Genomic DNA, 21,499 nt, shown 5'->3' with positions numbered 1-21,499 from the left:
CAGCCCCTCAAAGTACTCTTTCCATCTGCTCAACACACTCTCCTCGCTTGTGAGTACGTTTCCCTCATTATCCTTTATCACTCTTACCTGCTGTACATCTTTTCTAGCTTGGTCCCTGTGTCTAGCCAATCGGTACAGGTCCTTTACTCCCTCCTTAGTGTCCAACCTTTTATACACCTCGTCATACGCCTTATCCTTGGCCTTCGCCACCTCTCTCTTTGCCATGCACCTCATCTCCTTATACTCTTGTCTACTTTCTTCATCTCACTGACAATTCCACTTCTTCTTCGCCAACCTCTTTCTCTGTATACTCTCCTGTACTTCTTCATTCCACCACCAGGTCTCCTTGTCCTTCTTCCTCTTTCCAGATGTCACACCAAGCACCTTTCTAGCCATCTCTCTTACTAGCTCTGCTGTAGTTAACCAGATATTCAGTAACTCTTCATTGCTACCCAGTGCCTGTCTTAACTCTTCCCTGAACATCACCTCACAATTACCATTTTTCAATTTCCACCGTTTGATCCTTGGTGCTGCCCTCACACTCATCCTCCTCTTCTTGATCACCAATGTCATCCTACAAACCACCATCCTATGCTGCCTAACTACACTTTCCCCTGCCACCACTTTAAAGTCTCCAGTCTCCTTCAGACTGGCCCTTCTACATAAGATATAATCCACTTGTGTGCATCTTCCTCCACTCTTGTATGTCATCCTATGCTTCTCCCTCTTGTTAAAATACGTATTCAACACAGCCATGTCCATCCTTTTCGCAAAATCCACTACCATCTTGTTGCCAAATAGAACACATTCATTTTAATATTCACTTTGTTAAAACTGTCCAGGAATGGCTCTATGAAGCAGCAGAAAAAGTAGTCAGATAACCTGTCACTGTCTCTCAGTGATTATAAAATGTTGCCTAGTTTAGGAAGGGTGGATAATATGTGCTTAAGAAAGGGATTCATGCACATGAACGCCTGAGGAACTGAGTCTTCATTTTGCAAAGATAAACTGCCTGCCTGATAACTGTTATATTTCCCATGCTCTGAGGAAACCCACAGAGTGTGAAATATACCAAATATTACTACTATTTTTTGAAACAAACAACTCATTTCCTGTTTATGTCTGAAAACTTTGCTCGTTATCAACAACGGTTTCCTTACTACTGAAAGTATCATTATATTGCTTTCAAACAAGCTTGTAAAATGTTTAATACCAGCAAATATTGTAATTATCACTGTATTAGCTTTTTTGTATTGTACTTTTCTGTGGAGCTTTTTTCCCTGGGCCTCTGCTGAAAAAGTAGGGTTACCACCTGTCCCACCTTGCGAGGGACAGTCCCTCTTTGGGCAGTTGTGTCCTGACCAAAAATATTAAAAATAGCAAATGTCCTGAGATTGTAGGACATAATTATGTCCCATATATTATGTAATAGTTGCATAAAATAGTTATTTCTGTATCTAAAATACCTAAATGTTACAAGAAACAGAGTAAGCAACTAAACTGCTACAAGAATAAGCTTTTATTTAGGCAAAAAAGTAAAGTTCTATCCTTTGTACTGACCATGGGTATGTGTCGGCTTGTAAAATCTGATGTGTATCCCGAAAATGTCCCACTTTGGCCATTTGAAAAGGTGGCAACCCTATGAAAAAGGGCTATTTGTAGCTCAGTCAGACTACTCCCGGTCAACAAATGTAAAATAAATAAATAAATAAGCATAGCATTCTCTTAGAACTAAGACAAACAGACCAACTGTATTTATTTAAACCAATACTGAAAAAACATTAATTAGACAACTACCTGTGTTCCTGCGCAGCTCCAGGAGAGTAAATACTACTCATCAGCACGTTTCCCCTCCCATATATAGGTAACCTCCTTCTAACCCATATATGTCCATCCTTTCCCCATCCCTATCTCATTTAACGTCTCTGTCTCTGTGCCTCTTCCTCATGTTCCACTGCAAACTAATGTTTTTATAAAACAAACGTACATCAAAAACTATAAACTCTAACCTACTTACTTTACTCCTGAAAACTCCATGTTTTCAATAGTTAAATAACATTACATCTTAACATATTTCTAACATATCTCTAAACATATGTCTCTCTATTAACTGTATATATTCGATTTAAGTACATACTATGTTTGACATTCCAGCTGTAAATCCTAAACTGTACATACAATTATAATGTATTTACATAACCTATTCACAATGAAAAATGTCACAATGTTTTTAATATCTGTATGTCAAATGAATATCTTCTGTATTTTGCAATTGTAAAAACTGTGCAGCTTTTTTCTCCCTGTACAATGAAAAATTCATATTATGTTACTTTATATATGCATTTTGAAATGTTCTCCGAACTTATAGCTGTAATAACTGTGGAGCTTTTCTCCTGGAACTCTGCCCCCTGATGGGCAAACATCCATTCACTGGAAGACTCCAACTGTGTCTCCAGAACCACAAGCAACCCCTGGGAAGTTAAATGAAGGAAATGAATGGCTGATGCCTGGTCAGCAGATCCTTAAAGCAGGGAAGACACAGTCTGTGCAGGGCCAAATATACCAGGATCAGAGAGCTGTATATGCTAAATTGTCTAACAGGAAGTCAGGGCAACCCATACAGACCTAAAGTATCGTGTTGGCATCTAGAAATCCCAGTAAGTAAGTTAGGCTGCAAAGTTCTGCACAAGACACTGGTGATTAATTTTCAAATTTGCATGAGATATATAAGGCATTAGAGTATTCCAAATGGGAGGACACCAGGCCATGCAACACAGTGATAAGATCTACATCACCTAGTACCAGGTTTTCCCACCTCTTACATACCTGTAGCTGATTAATAAAGGCAATTTTCCTGAGACAGAAACAAGTGGCTTTGACTACAGCTGAGATCTAGTCCATTAACATTACATTCTTATCAATATTTAATCCTATTTCTATATCACCTGCCATCAACAAGAACTAAAGTTTATCTCCACTACATATGACATTAGAAAACAGAAGTAATGCAAGAAACTCCATGGAATGAATATGAATGGTGACTGTCTTAAATGTTTTGAATTTTGGCTCATTATCAACCATTTGTGTGTAGATGCTTTCCACGTCACTAGCTAGATTGTTTATGAGTAATGCAGACTCTTGAGGGAAGAGGAGGTAAAGTTATACATCATCAGCATGACAATTAAATTACAAAGTTCTTCTCGGAATAATGTCTCCCAGAGGAAGCATAAGTACTGGGCAGAGACAGAAGCCTGGTGAGCAACATAACCCAGAGAAAAAGGAACAGAAAATTTAACCCCTGACACCACACTCTGTGATTATCCAGAGAGGTAGCAGAAGGCAAACCAGTCCAATGATGCCTCAGTGATGCTCCAGAAATGTTCTAGCTTGTCACCTACATGACATGGTCCCCCATGTAAAATGCTGAAGAAAGATCACTTAAGAATCAAGACCAAGTAGCGTCATTAATGCCTCACTTTATGGATGTCATTAAAGACCCAAGTAAGGATCACCTCAGCACTATGTCTAGCTCAAAATCTGGACTGGAATGGATCAATCATGGTGCTAAGAGTCCAGCTGCACTCAAACCAATTTCTCAAGAAGCTTACCCATGAAGAGACGGTTTGAGATTGCTCAGTAATTAATTATTCAGATAATCATAATCTAAACCAGTCTTTTTTAAGTCCTGGATTAATCAATGCCCCTTCAGTTTAGTTGGAAATATTCATTCTACAACTGAGGAAAGGGAGTACTGGTACAGGACTGGACATTAAACACATCCAAAAAGGCAAGCAGCAGTGTAACAAGACAAAGATCATGCCCACTGGTTGTAGTGTGCATACTGGGAACAAGAGAAAGGGGAAACCATCATAATCAGAAAGAGAAAACTCTTACCAACTTCAAGGCAGCAGCAGTTCTCTAGTATCACTAACTGGTCCTTATAAGAACCTAGTGAAACACCTGACATAACAAGGGAAAGATTTCTTGGAAACACTGAGCAGAAAGATTTGCATTTTTCACTTGATAACACCTTCTAAATTGTGACACACACTGAACTATACAACCTCCCTTCCACCTATAAGAATGGTGCTGCTCAGCCTGCTGTAACAAGCTCAGAGTCAAATATTGGCTCATGCAGAACTAGGTGAATGAGCCTTACTTGGCATGGAGCCAATATGTCTAGTGGGATACTGAGGGCCTAATTATAGACCCTCCCCGCAATCAGCACATCAGGAGTAACAGTACTGCAATCATGAACCTGTCCAAGCAGGACAAGGCTCAAGCTTTGGGAACAATTGGACCAAGTCTTGCACCATATAAAGCATAGGTCTGCAAGTTCCGCCTGAGTTTGGACAACCATAAATCAAAACAATGGAATGACCTGACTCCACCACCAAATCACCAAATGAGACTTCAAGTTGGAAGACCAAGTCCAGGAGATGCCCAAAATGGTGGGTAGCTGAGATAACTAATTCAGCAAGCCTGAATCCCTGAGATAACCACTTCAGCAAGCCTGAATCCCTTCATACTGCAGAAGAACTCTTTTACAGAAGACACTAACTCCTCATCAGCCTTGATGATGAAGTCCCCCTAGAATAAGTCATCGTGAGATGCCAGCACAGAGGTAACACTGAAATCAGAGAATTCTTGAAGGAATTTTTTCATACTACCTCCTGGATGGTAATTGAGGAGGTATCCACAGTTTGCTGTAATGACCACAGCAGATTCAAAGGAGGTGGTACTCCAATCCTTAACTCCAGCCTGATCTAGAAGCAGATGCTTTACCACAGAGAATTTGGGGGGGGGTACTAAGGATTGCAACACAATTATTATCCAACCAGGTCTCCATGATAAACGTCAGTTCAGAACAAAGCAGCAAATCATATAGAGTATTATTCTTGTTACGGACTGAACTGGCATTAAACTACAATCTCTAAGCTGGTGCCTTGATGAAACAAATTCTACTTATCTGTCCCAGACTGCATGAGGAATCCATGATTCTTTACATAAGGAAGGAAAAATCCTCCTTTTGTGTTATGTTTTACCCCATTCACCCCATAACAGATATTGTAGTGATCCAGCATATAATGCAGCAGTGGCCCTGAAGATCCCTAGTGAGGGTGGCACTATCATCCGCCCTATGCTTTTTTAAGAATAATCAACAAAAAATCCAGTAATTAAGGTGTGTATAATGAAATAACATTCCTATAAAAAGCATTGACAGTAATAACACAATATGTGTTTCAAAATAATAAAACTAAAAATCTTTTAAAATGAGTTATAAGGTAAAAATATAAATGAAGGGTTCCTGATTTCAGGTGTACACTAAGAAGAGCAAACTCAAGTCCAAATAAATGGAATATCAATAGATAAGCTAGTAGCAGACCAGGGACATGATTTATTAGAAAAATGTCTGAAGTGTCATGTCAGCTTCTCAGGAATAGATGTTGATACTCCATTTTCTGCTCCACAGACCCAAATACTAAATGGAAAGTAATCGTTTAACTCAAGACTGCAAATCATTGACCATTCCTAGTTAGTTCACAGATGTACAGATTCAAGAAGAAAAGCTCTCATGCAAGACAAATGGTGGTAGAGTCAAATTCCTCTTACGAACGTCCATAGACCATCCACTTAACCAAAAGATAACAAACGCATTTACCATGTGGCATAGAATGTAAAAGAAGAAAAGGTTTGTTAATATGCCACAGTATCGGGACCCTCTGAGATTCTGAGCTGAGTCAGTAAGGGTATGAGATCTCTTAGTAAGAACAGAAACAAAGATATGATTTTAGAGCAATACAAATAAATAGTATATGTTGAGGGATCTAGGACTTTTGATCGAAAGATCAAAAGCCCGAATCCATTACCACCAAACACACTTTAACAAAAGTGCTTTCATTGAAAAAGCGCTTTCGTTAAAGTATGTTAAAAAAAAAAAAACACAAAATCTACTTGAATGCAGGGAGGCAAGCCCCCCTGCACCTTCCTACTTTAATATTCTCTCTCTGAGGTTGCACTACAGTGGGGAAAAGGGAATTTTCCCTTACTGCACCGTAGTATGACCGGAACAACAAGCATACTTACGCGAAACTAAATTGGGATTCGGTGAAAGATGCAGTCAAGCATCTGTACAGATCCCATGTTGAGTATCCAGAGATAAAGCCTCCATTAAAGGAAAACATTAAAAGCACAAAGAAAAAACTGTCAAATGAGCTGAATAAGCCATAATTCACAAGCCAAAAGTCACAGATTTGCAGCAAAATAATACTTAGTGTGTCTTATAGTCGGGCTGGTGGGAGTTATTTAAGTGACATTAGATGACAAAACTGCTTACTGCAAGTGATCCACAGCCATGACTGACTGCTATCCACTTTCTACTAAACTAAAAAAATTGGCTGAATAAGCTTAGATTAACACAAGTAAATGCTAAAGTGTGAGATTTCCGCAGCAGCAAAAAAAACTGCTGTTAATGTATTACCAATTTATTTACTGCTTTCTACATTTTAACTGCTTTTTTATTTGTGCTAATAACCTAATACATGCTACTGTTGTGTTACTAATTGGTTACTGCATCAGTGTATGCTTACCAATGTTATAATTTGTAGTTCTATTCCATTTATATATGTATAGCCACTTTGGAAAGCCCATGACTGAAACTGATCCAAGGACCAGCTTTGCAGCTACTGCCTATCTGATGTAGCAGAAGGTTGTAAGCACTTTCAACTCCTGTTAATACAGACCACTCAGGCCCTGTTCTGTACACAGTGCCCTCTCTTCTGTGCTGTCTATCTGTCATTACACTGCATGGGTATGTACATAGTGGTTGAACTGACACAGCAACACACATTTAATATTGTTGAGCTCAGCACCTAGTAGCACCTGATATTCTGTTTACCAGTCACCTCCTCATACACAAATGATTCACATTAAATGGGCAATTCAGTGTAAAGGCTTTATATCTCTGCCTGCTGCCCTTTTTTCACATAGCAGCATGAAATCAATACTTACACTCTTCAGAGCACAATAATGTCTTTCATACCTCATATACACAGTAATGCGAGACAAGGCCTGACTGCTTCCTCACCCCTACATGAAACACAGGTGCTCAGGTACATCCCCATAACACATACACACAAAAAATGAAGCAAAATAAAAATAACACTTTCGTGACTGTTCTCTCCCACTACATGCCAGCACTGAGAAAGCCCTGCCACCTCCCCTCACCCCCAGCAGCTACAAGTTTCAGTCTGTCCCTCGTTCAAATATTAACAAAATTTAGCTAATTTTATCATATCATCACTCCATGTGGTGCTGCGGTAGCGTTGTCACCTCTCAGTTAGACGTTGCCCGTTCGATTCTCAGTTAGAGCGTCTTCTGTGTAACGACATGCATGAATGGGCATTCCTTCGTTGAAGGTTGTGCGTTAGGCCCGGCAAGCCAGTACGTAAAAATCTACTGCCAATCATTAGTGGACCGGAGTTCTGCTGTGGCGACCCCATAACCGGGAAAAGCCGAAAGACACAAACAAACATCACTCCATGCCTTCTGGTCATACTCTTCCCTCCTACACAAATACAGCAACATGATAGTAGAGACTACCACCTGCTTTGTTCAGCAACATGACACCATCAATTTATGGCTTCACTGCTGAAGAATTGTCTCGACCATGAATAGACACAAACAAAATAATATGATACTGTTGTTCTTAAATCACCATTTCAAGACACCTTTTGGTCTTCCCACTTACACTAGACTTCACCAGTCTCAGGCCCCACTACTAAAAAATGCTCCCTGCAAACCCTATTCAGCATTATCTCACCCCCCTGCAGTCCCCCACAAATTTACATCATAACAGTGGGCTAAGGCCTACTACTTCTCTCTCTGCTTTGTGGTTCATCAGTAGAAAAAATTTAAACAGCTAAAGGTAAACAACTATAGGACAGGAGAAATTTTGATTAACACAACAATAATATAACAGTAGCACCAGAGAGAAAAAAACAATGGATACATGGTAACATGACACCAGTGATATTAGTCCATACAGTAATATGACACTATGACATCAGTACATCAGTGACCTCAAAGTTCAAAGGAACACAACACCAATAGTCTCCGGAAACAGTGACATGACAGCAGCCATAACTCCCTTCATGTTAACAGAAACCCCAAATATGTGTAGAAATTAAACAGAGAAAAGCATATAGCAGCAGAATATCAGCCATGTTATACAAATAACTTTGATACTAGCTAGCTGAGGCACTAACCCTCATGCTAGTAGTAAACTCACATACTCAATAACATGGCAGCAATAATGCCAAGTAAACAAAAATATGATACAGCTGTTCTAAGATACATAGCAATGTAATACTAGTAAAACAAAGTAAATGGAATGTGATTAAAGGATGTATATTTGGGACTATAATTTTGGATTATGGGAAGCTGGCTGATCCAACTAAGGGAACACAAGCAAATCACACATAGTATGTTCAGTCGAGACACTTTGATGTTACATCAAAAGAAAGACATGGGAAGTAATGAATGGAGAGGTGTAGAAGGAAGAATAAAAAGAAGAGAAGGGGAAGAGACAGTCAACATACACAAACACTGACATATGTATTGCTATTAGATCTAAGAGGCTGCCATACAAAAAATAGCATAAGACATGGAGATAGGAAAAGTGCCCATGCAAAGAGCCAGGAAAAAAATTTAATTGGATTTATCTTTAAAATAGGACAAAGCAAAACTGGGAAGAAAAGTTGCTGAACAGATTAAAGGAGGAAGAGGAAACAAAATAATTTTTGTATACATATATTTATTTTATTTATTTTATTTTACATTTGTTAACCGGGGGTGTCTGACTGAGCCGAAAAGGCCCTTTTTCAGCAGTGGCCCGGGGAGAAAAGCTCCACAAAGAAAAATTACAGGCACATTTAGTTATTTAGACATGATCAGTATACACACAAATTACAAGAGGCATGTTTTTACAGTGGTATGCGGCACATAAACAGTTACAGTGGAGAGAACAAACAAAAAAATATTAATTTTAAAAATAAAGGTAATTAATAGATTTGTAGTGTACGGCTGAAATTTGGAACATAGGTAGAATACATATATAGTACACAAGATATATAACTGAAGAAAAGAAAGTTGTGACATTGATGGAGAAAAGTGGGAAGAGAGCAGGAGGTCCAAGTAAGCAGGGTGAGCTACTGAACAATGTTTTGTCTACAAATTCACCAAAGATAAAGGTAGAGAGCTCCAAGCAGTAAAAGGCCATGGAGGTTAGGTGAGGGTGACTGCAAGGAAAAGAGGACAGCATAGAAAGAGGCTAGACTAAGAAGGAGAATAAAGCATGCTTCAATTAACAGACTATATAACATGCCCTTGGAAACCAGAGATAGTTCGCAGTGATAGTAAAAGTGGTGTTTTAGGAACAGTTCAGCAAGTGTCATGCCAATGTTGTGAAAAACTAGTGAAAAATTCCCAAAAGCAGGATTCTTAAATTTCAAAAAGTGCATGTTAGTTTTGCATAATATCAGGGAGATAGCATCACACAATTCATTACAGTATTTTGACTATGAAACAGCAGACATTGATAAAGACGAATGTATATCATTGTCTTGATCTTAGCAAGACCTTCAGCACTGTTACACAGAAAGGGTTGATGCAAAACAAATCACACAATTAGGAAAAGGACTGTGAATAGTAAGGTAGATCAAAAGTTTGCCATCTCAGAAGAAGTAGAAGCTGCAGGTGCTACAGGAGGAGTGAAGTCAGTGAGAGAACATTGACTAGCTGGATACTTCAGGAGTCAGGTCTACAGCTATGCAACACATCACTAAGGATAGAAATAAATGAAACTTAAGGGAATAATTCATACAGAAAAAATTTTAGAAGAAAGAGCAGGAGTGAAATTTAAGAGAAGACAGGAACTGAGCAAGTTATGTAATGATGGAGTGAATGAAAATTGTTAAAAAGAAAATATATGTACAATATATAGAAATAAAGGAAAAAATTTTAGTCATATGTGTATACTGCATAAAAATAAAGGAAAAGTTATTATGGTTGTTTTTTTCTGTTACTGTGTACGTACTATGTCACTTTTAAAAAAATGTCATGTTTAATAAAAATGTTTAAAAACGGGACTGGTAAAATTATCAAATATCTTGTCAATGGCCATCAAGACTGTGGCAAATGGAATAGGATGGGGAAGAAATTAATTATAGGGATCTAGGGAGGTTGACAGACTTAACAGAGACATAGCAGCTTAAGTTGCAATGTAGATAAATGTAAAGTTATGCAATCTTATTTTAAAAGAAAAAGTCCTAAAACAGTGTACAGTATAGATAGGAAGATGTTGACAACCAAGAAAGAAGGAAAAGACCTGAGAATTATCATAACACCTGAAAAATCATCAGGGTCAACTGGTGAATATTTATAAATTCACCCATGGTATAACTGGCCTGGCCCTTCTTAAAAAGGGAGGCAAGGCCTAAGGGTAGGTGCCAGCAGTACCATTCAATAACATATTACTAGTGTAGCCAGTAATTTAATAACATCCTTTTATCAATCTGACACACACTGTAATAGGATAATGGTGATGCTTCACCTTCTATTTCTTTACCTACTGACCTAGTTGTCTCTCTTAAATATAGGAGAAGAGTCTTAGGACTGAAGCTACAAGGACTCCTTTTCTTGCACGCCAAGGTGAGGGTTAGCATTAGTCACGCCTCCTCCAAAGGGAAAAGTGGCTTGTGCCTGTACTTAAGATACTGGCTCTCCATCTCTGGTCAGTGAGCAGGACCTGCCTTCCATATAAGTTGTCAGGGGTTGTATAATATAATACCATATCAAGCAGGAAAAAATGGGTATTATATCTGACTTTGTCCATATGCCTACCCTGGCATTTATGCAGACCTAGATGAATGAGCACTCAACCGCTTTGTCTTGGGTTCTGTATTCCTCTTGGTTACTGTGTGACTCACATCCCCAAGAAGGGGCAGTCAAGTAGTAGAGTGGCTGTTTCAGGTGATGGGATGGCTCTTTGTTTTTCATCTGACCTGGAGCTGACCAAGGTTAAGGCTATTGGCTGGGCCGCTCTGGTGGCATAGATGTATAAAGCCCTGACTATGGCCCAGTCAACCCAAGTTCAATTAGTGGCTCAGGTGACTCATGGAGCAGCAGGAAGGGATGGGCATGCCTAAGGAGAAGTATGGTTCCAAGACTGGAGATGCCCTTGAACATAAATGATGAGCATGGGAGGCAGGCAGGGAAATAAATAGGGCAAAGAAAGACTCCCCTAGGAAAGAAGCATAAGAGACAAGCTGGTAGACCCAACATGGATGTAGGACACTTGTTCTGGGCCAGTGATATGATGCTCCAAAGAGAACCAACAAAATTAAAAAAAAAATAAAAAAGTTAAGGCTGGAGGCTCTGGAGATGACTAAGGTTGAGGGTGGAAGCTTTTACTCCTTTAAATCTGTCCTTGAGACAGATGTACAGATCTCCCTTTGTGTACCATCCACCACATTACACTGGAGCATTTCTGCAAGAATTCTTCGATCTCCTCACTGACCTAGTTCATAAAATCATCAGGTGGTTAGTGCTGGGGGGATTTAAGTCTCTGACTGGCTGGCAAAGCCCATGAATTTGCTATGGAGCTCTTAATGGAGAGTTTTAGCTTCCCTCAGTTTTTTTCCACTGCCACCCATAAGTATGGACATTACTTAGACTTAATTTTCCAGCTTGGCATTGAAACCATGGATTTAGTAGTGGAATGTATGTTTCAGTCTGACAATTTCCTTGTCTGCTCCAGGCTTGGTATTCCAGCATCTCTGTTTCCGACTGTTGGACTGGTCAAATGTAGAGACCCCAGGGAAGTAAATTCTCTGATATTCCACTGGTTCCTTGAAGTGGTCAGTATGGATGATCCTGATGTAATGGATGAAGAAGGCAATAGTCCTATTGCCCCAGTGCTTGTGGGCCTTAGTACTGTGGTTCAGCAGAAGGTATGAGCAAGATGCACGCTATTTTCAACTGTTACAATTTATTTCCATAGAAAGCTAGTTTTAGAGGTGTATTCTTTTGGCACAATAATTATTTGTGTACCACTATACTGTGAATATTCATTTATACAGTTGTAAACATTCTATGCTTTTTGAGTGTTGACATTTGCAAGAGATGCTCATTAAAAAATGTACTAATTTCAGTACACTGAGTATGCTTAGCTACACCCTTGAGTTGATCGTGAATTGCAGTGCATACTCAAGCCAGGGCAGAGCTGGTAGTGATTATGGGATAGGACATGCTTGTTCTGGAAGAACATTATGCTTTGCAACAAACAGGACACTTATATCTAAAGAAATATCTGCTGCACCAATCTGTCTTGCTAGATTCTTTCATCTAGATGAAATACTATGGAGCCCAGTCTGTCTGACAGTTTTTCTCCCTGTTGACCTTGAGGAAAATGCATAATTTTTGCAGACAAGTATTCCAGGAAAATTTGCTCTTTCTCAGGATTCACCCACTGTTGGTTGTTCGAGACAGGATAACTTGGATATATACTGGATCCAGAGCCTACAAGACTGATAAAAACTTGCTTCAGTTTTTTATGTCCAGTTACTCTCTCTGTCTGCACAATGCAATCATCCTCAAGAAGTGGGGAACCTTCCATCTTCAGTAAAGAAGGCTATGATCACCTCAGTTCTTAAAAAACCTTGGATGTGAACTTATTAGAAAATTATCACCTTATCACTGACCCTCTTTTTATAAGAAATATTATTTAAAAAGCGGTATATGAACAGCTGCATTATCTAATGTCATAAGATCTGTTAGATCATTATCAGTATAGCTTTAGAGCTAGACACAGTGTGGAGACAAGACTGAGAGTGGTAAATGACCGCTTGATGGTGAGGAATCAATAGCAATATTTGATCTTGGTCCTTAACCTTTTGGTAGCTTCTGACGCTATGAATCACAGGATACTGACTGAATATCTAAGAGCACACTGTGGGTTATTTGGTATAGAGCTTGAGAGGTTTGTACCTTACCATATCAGGTCATACTCAACACGTGGTCATACTCAGGCTGTTACATGCTGCAATGGGCATCAGGACTTGATTTTGACTCTCCTGTTTTTCATGGTTCACATGCTGCCAGTATGGAAGGTCACTGCAATGAGGGATATTTGCTAGCAGTCTTGTGCTGATGATATTCAGCTTAACCTCTCCTTTTGTTTGGATAATGTGCATGATGTTTTATCCTTGAAACACTGCCTAGATTACTTCCTTGAGTGAATGACATACAACTGACTGAAGATCAACGCAGCCAAGATAAAGGTAATTCTGGTAGATACTACCATTCTTCCACTGAATGCTCCATTGCTCTCTTCTGTTAATTACCTATGGAGAGAATCGCTGAATTTATTTCTTATATCCATGTGGCATTGTTTTTGATGTCAGTCTATAACTGTAAAACCAGGTATCAACGTCATCAAGACACCTTATTCCCATCTGAATACTAGTGTCCAGATGAAGCACTTTGCTTCCACTTCAGACCTTAGAAACAAGTAAAAGTTAACTGATTTTGCCATTCTTTGACCACTGTAATGCTCTTTACCTTGGGAAGTCTGACGGTGATATGGTCAACATTCAGCAAGTGCAGAATTCTGCTGCTAGGCTTTAGACTGGCATGTGATGTTATGCAAGTGTTGCACGATCTGTGCTCACTACTGGTTCAAGACAGATGAACTTTTAAAGATCCTCGGTCTCACCTAATGGGCCTTACACAGTCTGAGTTCTGCTCAACTGAAAGTGCTCCTGAGACCTTATGCCTACAAGACACAGCAAAGGTCATTTGTTGCAGGACCACTCGCTGTTCCAAAGGCTCAACTTGAGACCTCTGGAAGGATTTTCTTTTCTTAACTTGCAGCAGTCCTTTGCAATCAGCTAACGTCTTTGATTCAGGCATGTGACAGGAAAGACTCTCATTAAGGAGGGACTTGAGAGAGTCTATTGTGAGCCTGATTTTTGAACCAGAATCTTACTTAAATTTGTATTTGAATTTGTTAACCGTACAACTTTTTAAATAATTTTAAAGATGACAAGCATATACTGCTAATTTTTTAAGGTTTAAATACAAGCATTATAATACTTTAATAATAAATATTGCTACATAATAGGCCTGGTCACTCCAAAAATAATATAATAGCATTCTCATACTTCACTGTTTCTGCCTGCTGTCTGCATTTTGATCCCCTATACTGATACCCATCACCATAAAAATCCACAGTCCTGCATCCCAATCCCCAAATGTTACACTGATTCTTCCCAACAAAGCAATGTGTTAATAACTGTTTAAGGGTTTCCACCATTCCTATATACACACACACACACACACACACACACACACACACACACACACACACACACTGATATACATATATATATATGGGTTCCTATCAGTTGATCGAACTGTCATTACATCGACGCTCACCTCTTCGACACGAAAACATCGACTCTTCATATCATCGAAATGTCAGGTAAGCGATCCTCCCCCTCGCAGGACCCATGGTAGCACTTGTTTTTCTGCTACAACGCGTATGGTTCACGTCACTACCTACAATTTCCCTAGACAACGTTGTGATTTACTTCGCAATATAGCCACAAGTGCTACCATGGGTCCTGCGAGGGGGAGGATCGCTTACCTGACATTTCGATGATATGAAGAGTCGATGTTTTCGTGTCGAAGAGGTGAGCGTCGATGTAATGACAGTTCGATCAACTGATAGGAACCCATATATATATATATATATATATATATATATATATATATATATACATATATACATATATACGTCTTACACACACACACACACACACACATACATATGGGTCTACTTTCATTAATAAAAAGTACATTTACCCGAACCACTAAAATGCAAACCGATTTCAGCTAAACCTTACTTTTGAAAATCCATTGATTACCAATATTTTTTTCTAAGGGGAAACAAACCACTTGGCCACCAGGGAAAAACAAAACAAACATACACAAATTAAACCCATTAAAGCGGGGGCTTTGCACCCCACACCCCCCTTAACTAAATATACCAATTCTGAGATCGCACTACAGTAGGGAAAAGGGCGAAGTTCACCCTGATGGCCAAGTGGATCATTTCCATTAGAAAAAATACCTGTGATCCATGGATTCACAGTAGTAAGGTTTCGGTGAAGTTGTCTTGTGTTTTCCAAATTTGGGATAGACCCAAACCATATATGTGCATATATATATATATATATATATATATAAGTAATATTTACAAAATGCTGTTGAAGCACTCTTGATCTGCCATCTACTCCTTAATAGTAATGTGACATAACCCTAATTTAACTTCACCTCTTCTTAAGGCTTGTGGGTTCTTCAGTTTTTCAGCACAGCATAAAAACATCTGCACCTTCTGAATCCACAATACTCAGCAGTGTACTGGTATTCTTCAAAAAGAGTCAAGAGAAATATATAATCTAGGTACTACAAAAAACAGGTAAAAGTCCAAAATTCACAAATCCAAAAAACAAGGCACAAGGTTCTTCTCCGAAATAAGGCAACACCACCAACTTCAAGAAACGCTGTATAAGCGCTTCCGTTCCTTTATTCAACCATAAAAATGGAACTTCATCATATACAAAGAACACATAATTTCCTTCCATTTAAATACGGCATAAGAATCATGTGTTCAAACTTCAAATTACGTCTTTGTTAAAAACAATAACATCTTTATATTGATATTAGTACAATAAATCCAACTACACACAATGCACCTCATTTGAAACTACACCCTAATCTATAAAATATTAATCATAAAGTATAATTTATACAATTTTAACATTCTACTCAATCCCCGCTAAAATTCCTAATAAACCTTTTTATAAAAACTTCTTATGGGTAAAGAATAAACTAAAAACTATAGGTTGTACCCACCAAAGACATCCTACCTATTTAGTGTATTTTTATTTTTATTTATATTTAATTTTGTTTTTATATCTCTTCTGCCCTTAAATTCAGCAGACTACTAATCGAAATTCTGTCATTTAAGCCAGGCAGGGTACTTGCATTTAATAAAATCTGCCAAAACATTTCCCTATATTCTGTTTTTATGGTTGAATAAAGGAATGAAAGCGCTTATACAGCCTTTCTTGAAGCTGGTGTTGTTGCCTTATTTCGGAGAAGAACCTTGTGCCTTGTTTTTAATCTAGGTGCTACCATAAATGGGAGTGGTGACACCTACTAATGCCCTCCATCTCCATTATCTTGTACCTCCAATCTCCTGCCCTCCTTCTTAGTACACTTAAATCCTCTCTGCACAGCTGCATGACCCTGGTACATTCAGATATACTCCTTATAAGATATACCCCAGGTCACCCACACAGCAGATAGGGGACAGCAAGTCAGACTCACAACTCACAGCCACCAATCATTCTCTAGCTTCCTCTACTCATAATGCACTTTCTAAACCTACCTGCATCTACTTCCTGTACCAAGTTCTCATACCCCATTTATTTCTCCTAAACACAGATAGAATTGATACCTCTAAACAAATAGCATACTTAGAATTATTCAGTTATTCTGCATCATCATTGTCTATTCTTCTACAAAGACATCAACTTTGTTACATTAAACTGTTGATTGTTATTGTCTTTGTAGTTTTCATTTTCTGCAATTTACTCGTATTTGATCTTAAACTTTGAAAAAATGATCCATCAGAACTGGTTTATTCTCCCAATTAAAGAGGTAATAAAATTAAAAATACAAATAATAGAGACATTTTATGACCCTTTAGATCCAAATACCTCTTTCCAGAGCTGACCTAGGTGCTTCGGTATTAAATGATTCAAGAGTCATAGAACATGTACATGTAGACTAAAATAATCAAAACCAGGTCTGAAGGATGTGTCTCATGTGCAGCTCCCATCCTTGACTCTTTGTGATATGCTGATATCCCAGTAGCCCGCTGCCTAACAAACAATGCATACAACTACATAAACCTTACACTCTTAGGTCTGAACTTTCCCCAGAACACTCAGCATTTTCACACAACAGAATGGGATCAATGCATCCATGTCTTAACACAGACGCCTGTTGGCTGGACCCAACATATATCAATATAAAGGCAACCCTTCAAACTGTTTATGTCGAAAGTATGCAGCTAACAGGGTATAGGAATGAGGTCTCTGTAATATATACAAAAGAACAGACACTCCAAATATAAAAAGTAACCGAATGTCAGGAACACAGAAATGTCTCTTTATTGCTAAAATATTAAGCATTCTGGCCTACATTCATAGTCTTCTGACTCTGAAGCTCCTTTTTTTCTGATATTTATAAAAAGGCCAGTTGTACTACTGCAAAAGTTTGCTACGCATTTGGGATTTTGAATACACACTTGTCAAATACAGAGCATCTAAAATGAGCTTCTCCCTTTCCAAACAAGAAACCACCCACAAGTTTACCATTCCCACCCTTTCAAATATCTTATGAACGGTGGAAACCAGGAAGTAACCAAAAGTTTGATCAGGGCTGTGAGAGCTCATACATCACAGTAAGACAGTACATTGCACTCCAAAATTAACTTGCTGTTCTAGGTGTCTAGGCTCACGTTCATCACCATATTAGCATGCCGGACCATTGCTCTCATATTCAGTGGAGAGGCCAGCTACTCCTGGCTCCACATGACCAACCCAAGGGGAAGTGCACTGCAGAAAGCTGATGGAACCAGCTGCCATTTACTTCTTCACTCATTCAACCACTCCAAAAAGCAGCGTTAAGTCTGGCTTCTGCAAGCGTAGTACTCTGAATGCAGCCCTTGCACCCACTCATAATCAAAAAATTCCAGCATTCTTGGCAAATACTGAACAAACACTGCAACGATACATATTTTAGTACAGACACAATACTCTTCATCCCTACCATAGCTGGTTCCCTTTCCAGTCAGTGTAACTGCAGCAGTAGCATACCCCACCATCCCTAGCTATGCTACGGCATTATCCATAACCAACAGCACTTAACTCTTCAGGTTGAGATTTGATCCTCCCGCATGAGAGCAGAAACTCATCACTATGCAGTGCAACCTCCCCACCTTCTAAATGGTGTGCCTTCAAAGCAACATGGGACATGGCATTGCCAAGTCACATCTTCCTCTGTTGTACACTGTTTTCTTAAATATCTCCCAAATAAAGGTACAAATATTCCTGGTAACTTGACATCTCCACAACCTCCAGCTGCCTGTTCCTAACCAAGTACAAAAAATATATATCTAGGCAGCCTTGGACCCCACTATTGCCAAGAGCATGAGCCTCACCTCACAGCAGGATTCACAGGACCTAATATGCCTACCTCAACCTCTCTTATCATGCATCATAATGTTGCTCTTCTGGATCCAACCAGCTCCTACCTATGTAATGATGTTTCTTATATGTCAGCATGCTTACATATCTCCAGCTCCATATATCAAATATTGGTTCCCACGGCATAATACTTGTAGACCACAAGGCTGCAAATATATTCATTTACTATTAGAATAAATGTGCTCATACTTAGTAAACACCACAGATTTGTACTGAAAGAAAATACCCACAAGAATGCATTTATTGTGGCCAGTAGAAACAGAATAAATGAATTACTAGTCAAAATATCATGTGAATGAAAAAACAAATGGTTACAAAGGGCAGGACTTGGAAGGGATACCACTCAGACAAAAAAATAAAAAGAAAAGAAACTACTACTCATGAAATCTAAACATTTCCCATAAATACTAACCCAGCCAATACCAATGTGAAGCCTCTGAATCTAATGTATAACTTCCATGTCTTGGCCAAGCTTCCACACTAACCACATTAAGTGCAAAGGTTTGCCCACTCTTTCAGTTTTCATGCTGCCAAAGGGGGGCAAAATCTACATTGTTGAAGGGATCAGTGTGCCCAAGTCCCTGTCCCCAATTTCACCACGCTCACATAAATATAGCCTGCCAAGTCTGCCCATCTGTACAAGCAGCATTGGTATGACAACTTATTTTAGCCTCCTTAACCTTTACTAAGGAAGGTACAAACCTGAAAAAAATTACTTGGAGCAAAAACAGGAAATTATTTCCTGACTTCTAGTGCAATCACTCCTGTGGGCAATAAGAGGTTGAAAACACAATTATTTCAGTGCTGTCCTAAGGGGATTATAAATTTCACCTGGGATGTAGCAGTCTCTCTGTGTTATATATGAACACACAAACATACAGGTGTGCTTTTCAGCTTCCTGCCTCACAATTTAAGTCATAAATCAAGAACAGAAGCCAGGAATCTCTAACTATGAATTCAGGAAAATAAAGGTAGTTTTTAAATACAATTTATCTTTAAGATCAGATAAATAACTTTAGGGTTCAGCATTGTACTTTAATTTGTATTTCTTACTTTTTGACTCAAAACTTGTGTTCTGGCACTCAGTCTTTCACAGACTTGATAATACTGTTATTTTTATTTTGCTTATAACTATGAGTATCTACATACCTCTCAACTGTACAGATTTTCGCAGAATGTCCAGATTTGTGCCTCATATTTCTGGCGTGTTTCTCCTAAAATCTGTACTTTTCTGGCAAATAGATGAGGAATGAAGTCATTAAATAATGATAAATATTTGAGTTTAAGACTCCACATCCTTCAGAAAATTCATGCTAATGCAAAACCTACTATTTAATCAAATTTCTAAGTTTGTAAGAGCATTATTTCAAATCTGTTCCTATTTGTCCCCCCATAATTTTAGGCTTTGTCCAGATTTTTTGCTCTAAGAGGTTGAGAGGTACCACCTACATCCTCCACAAAGGGTGACGGGTGTAGTTTCTTGAATATAATCAACTGTAATACATAAATTCTCAGCATTCTGGAACTTCAACCAATCAGCTAAGAAAACAAGCTGTTAACCATCTCCATGTTGAGGATGGCAGGTACAAACACTGGATGATGGTGTGCAATTCCAAAAATGTTGGCTCCATTCATGGTTTGATTCTCACCTTTGCTTGTTTTTCATAGCTCTCAGCAAGTCACTTGATAACAAAATGTTCTTGTACAGTCTCTGAAAACAGGGAGCTACTTTGCAGGCCCTTAGTACTTAAAAACAAGCTTATCTATACAACAAAAATCCAACATGTGAAGTCCAAATGGGGGGGGCGCTCCCACCACCAGTGAAAAGTAAAATGTGTACATTTAGAATGAGCCAAAACCAATACTCAACCCCCTGCGAGTTCAACTATATAATGCAAAAGCCTCAGGGTGGAAAAACCCTGCTGAAAAATATGGATTACATGTACCACATATTTACCCTCTAAGGTCACTGACAGTTTGCACACGTTTAATGATCTCCACAGAAATAAAGCAACTGGTTTGATTAAAGATAATAATAAATATCGACGCCAGTGCTCCGACAGATTAATTACTGCACGTTTATAACATATATTACAGTAATCACCTGCCCTCTAGTTAACAAATACAATACAATTTCGATGGTCCGGAACGCTATGTTAAAATAAAAGTAATGAGAAATACAGGATTTTACTAGCCTAAAGACTACTTATTCGTTTCTGAACTGCCTGACATAAGGCAAGTAGCATGGTTGGAGACCGCATCGTCGCCACAGGACAGCAGAGGAGCCCCTGTGAATCAGGCATCCCTGAGGCACTGAGATGAGGACCAGGGATGGGAAAGATACTTACTGTAGCCAGCTTCCCTGCATGCATCAGGACCGCCACCTCTGCTTTATCCAGTTGTCTTCCTCCTTCGGCTCTCGTCTTGTATCATCATCAGTCCGGTTATTGTTTTCTCCCAGCAAACCCTGCGACTCCTGCTTCAGCAACCCAACTAAGCATCATCTCTCGGGTGGGGTGATTGTAGATTCCTGCGGATCTGATCCATCTGTGAGCTAGGATTACACATCAGACTAATTCCTTTTAAGTATAGCTTTTCTCTTTACAGCTATAGCAGGGAGAGAAATGGCGACATGCTGCTTTTCCGTTGCACTGTACAACGAATATAGTTCATTCCATATTTTTGATGGTTTATATTCAACCTGCAGACTACTCTGGTCTATAAATACAAAATTCCATTTGCGAAGTTCCTGTCTTTGGCAGGCATCCACACACATTTGTCCTGAGTGTGTGGTCCTTGATGCAATGAATGCTGCTTTGTAGGTACTGAAACAACAGTTTAGATATACTTAGCAAATAGGACTGACACTGAGACGCCGGTTAGTAATCGGTGATACAGTACAATACACAGAAAAATGTTCAGTGATGGTACTAGCAATACCTGGTGAAGTGACCTCTGGGGAAATTGCATCAACTGCTAATGACACAACTGTCAATAAATTCCCATAAAGTGCAAACAATTGTTTCTGAAAGCAACTAACTATTGCAAGTAAGTTAATGCCAAATGAGTTCGATGTACATATTTATCAATAAGATTGT

General features: G+C 38.9%; 1 protein-coding gene across 1 annotated transcript in view; it reads right to left on the bottom strand.

Annotated features, from left to right (window-relative positions):
- The window catches only part of CCDC177 (coiled-coil domain containing 177), a 60,205-nt gene extending 39,007 nt beyond the window's left edge, over window positions 1–21,198 (bottom strand). Inside the window, exon 1 of the mRNA XM_044073998.1 lies at window positions 20,750–21,198. The gene's annotated coding sequence lies outside the window, so the exon portion shown is untranslated. The remainder of the gene's footprint in view (window positions 1–20,749) is intronic.
- Window positions 21,199–21,499: the final 301 nt, after the last annotated feature.

Source organism: Protopterus annectens, chromosome 6.part0 (genome assembly GCF_019279795.1).
Source record: "Protopterus annectens isolate FY-2018-M chromosome 6.part0, PAN1.0, whole genome shotgun sequence".
Classification (NCBI taxonomy): domain Eukaryota; kingdom Metazoa; phylum Chordata; order Ceratodontiformes; family Protopteridae; genus Protopterus; species Protopterus annectens.
Note: the sequence above shows the minus strand (reverse complement) of the source record. Positions and strands in the feature narration are given on the sequence as shown.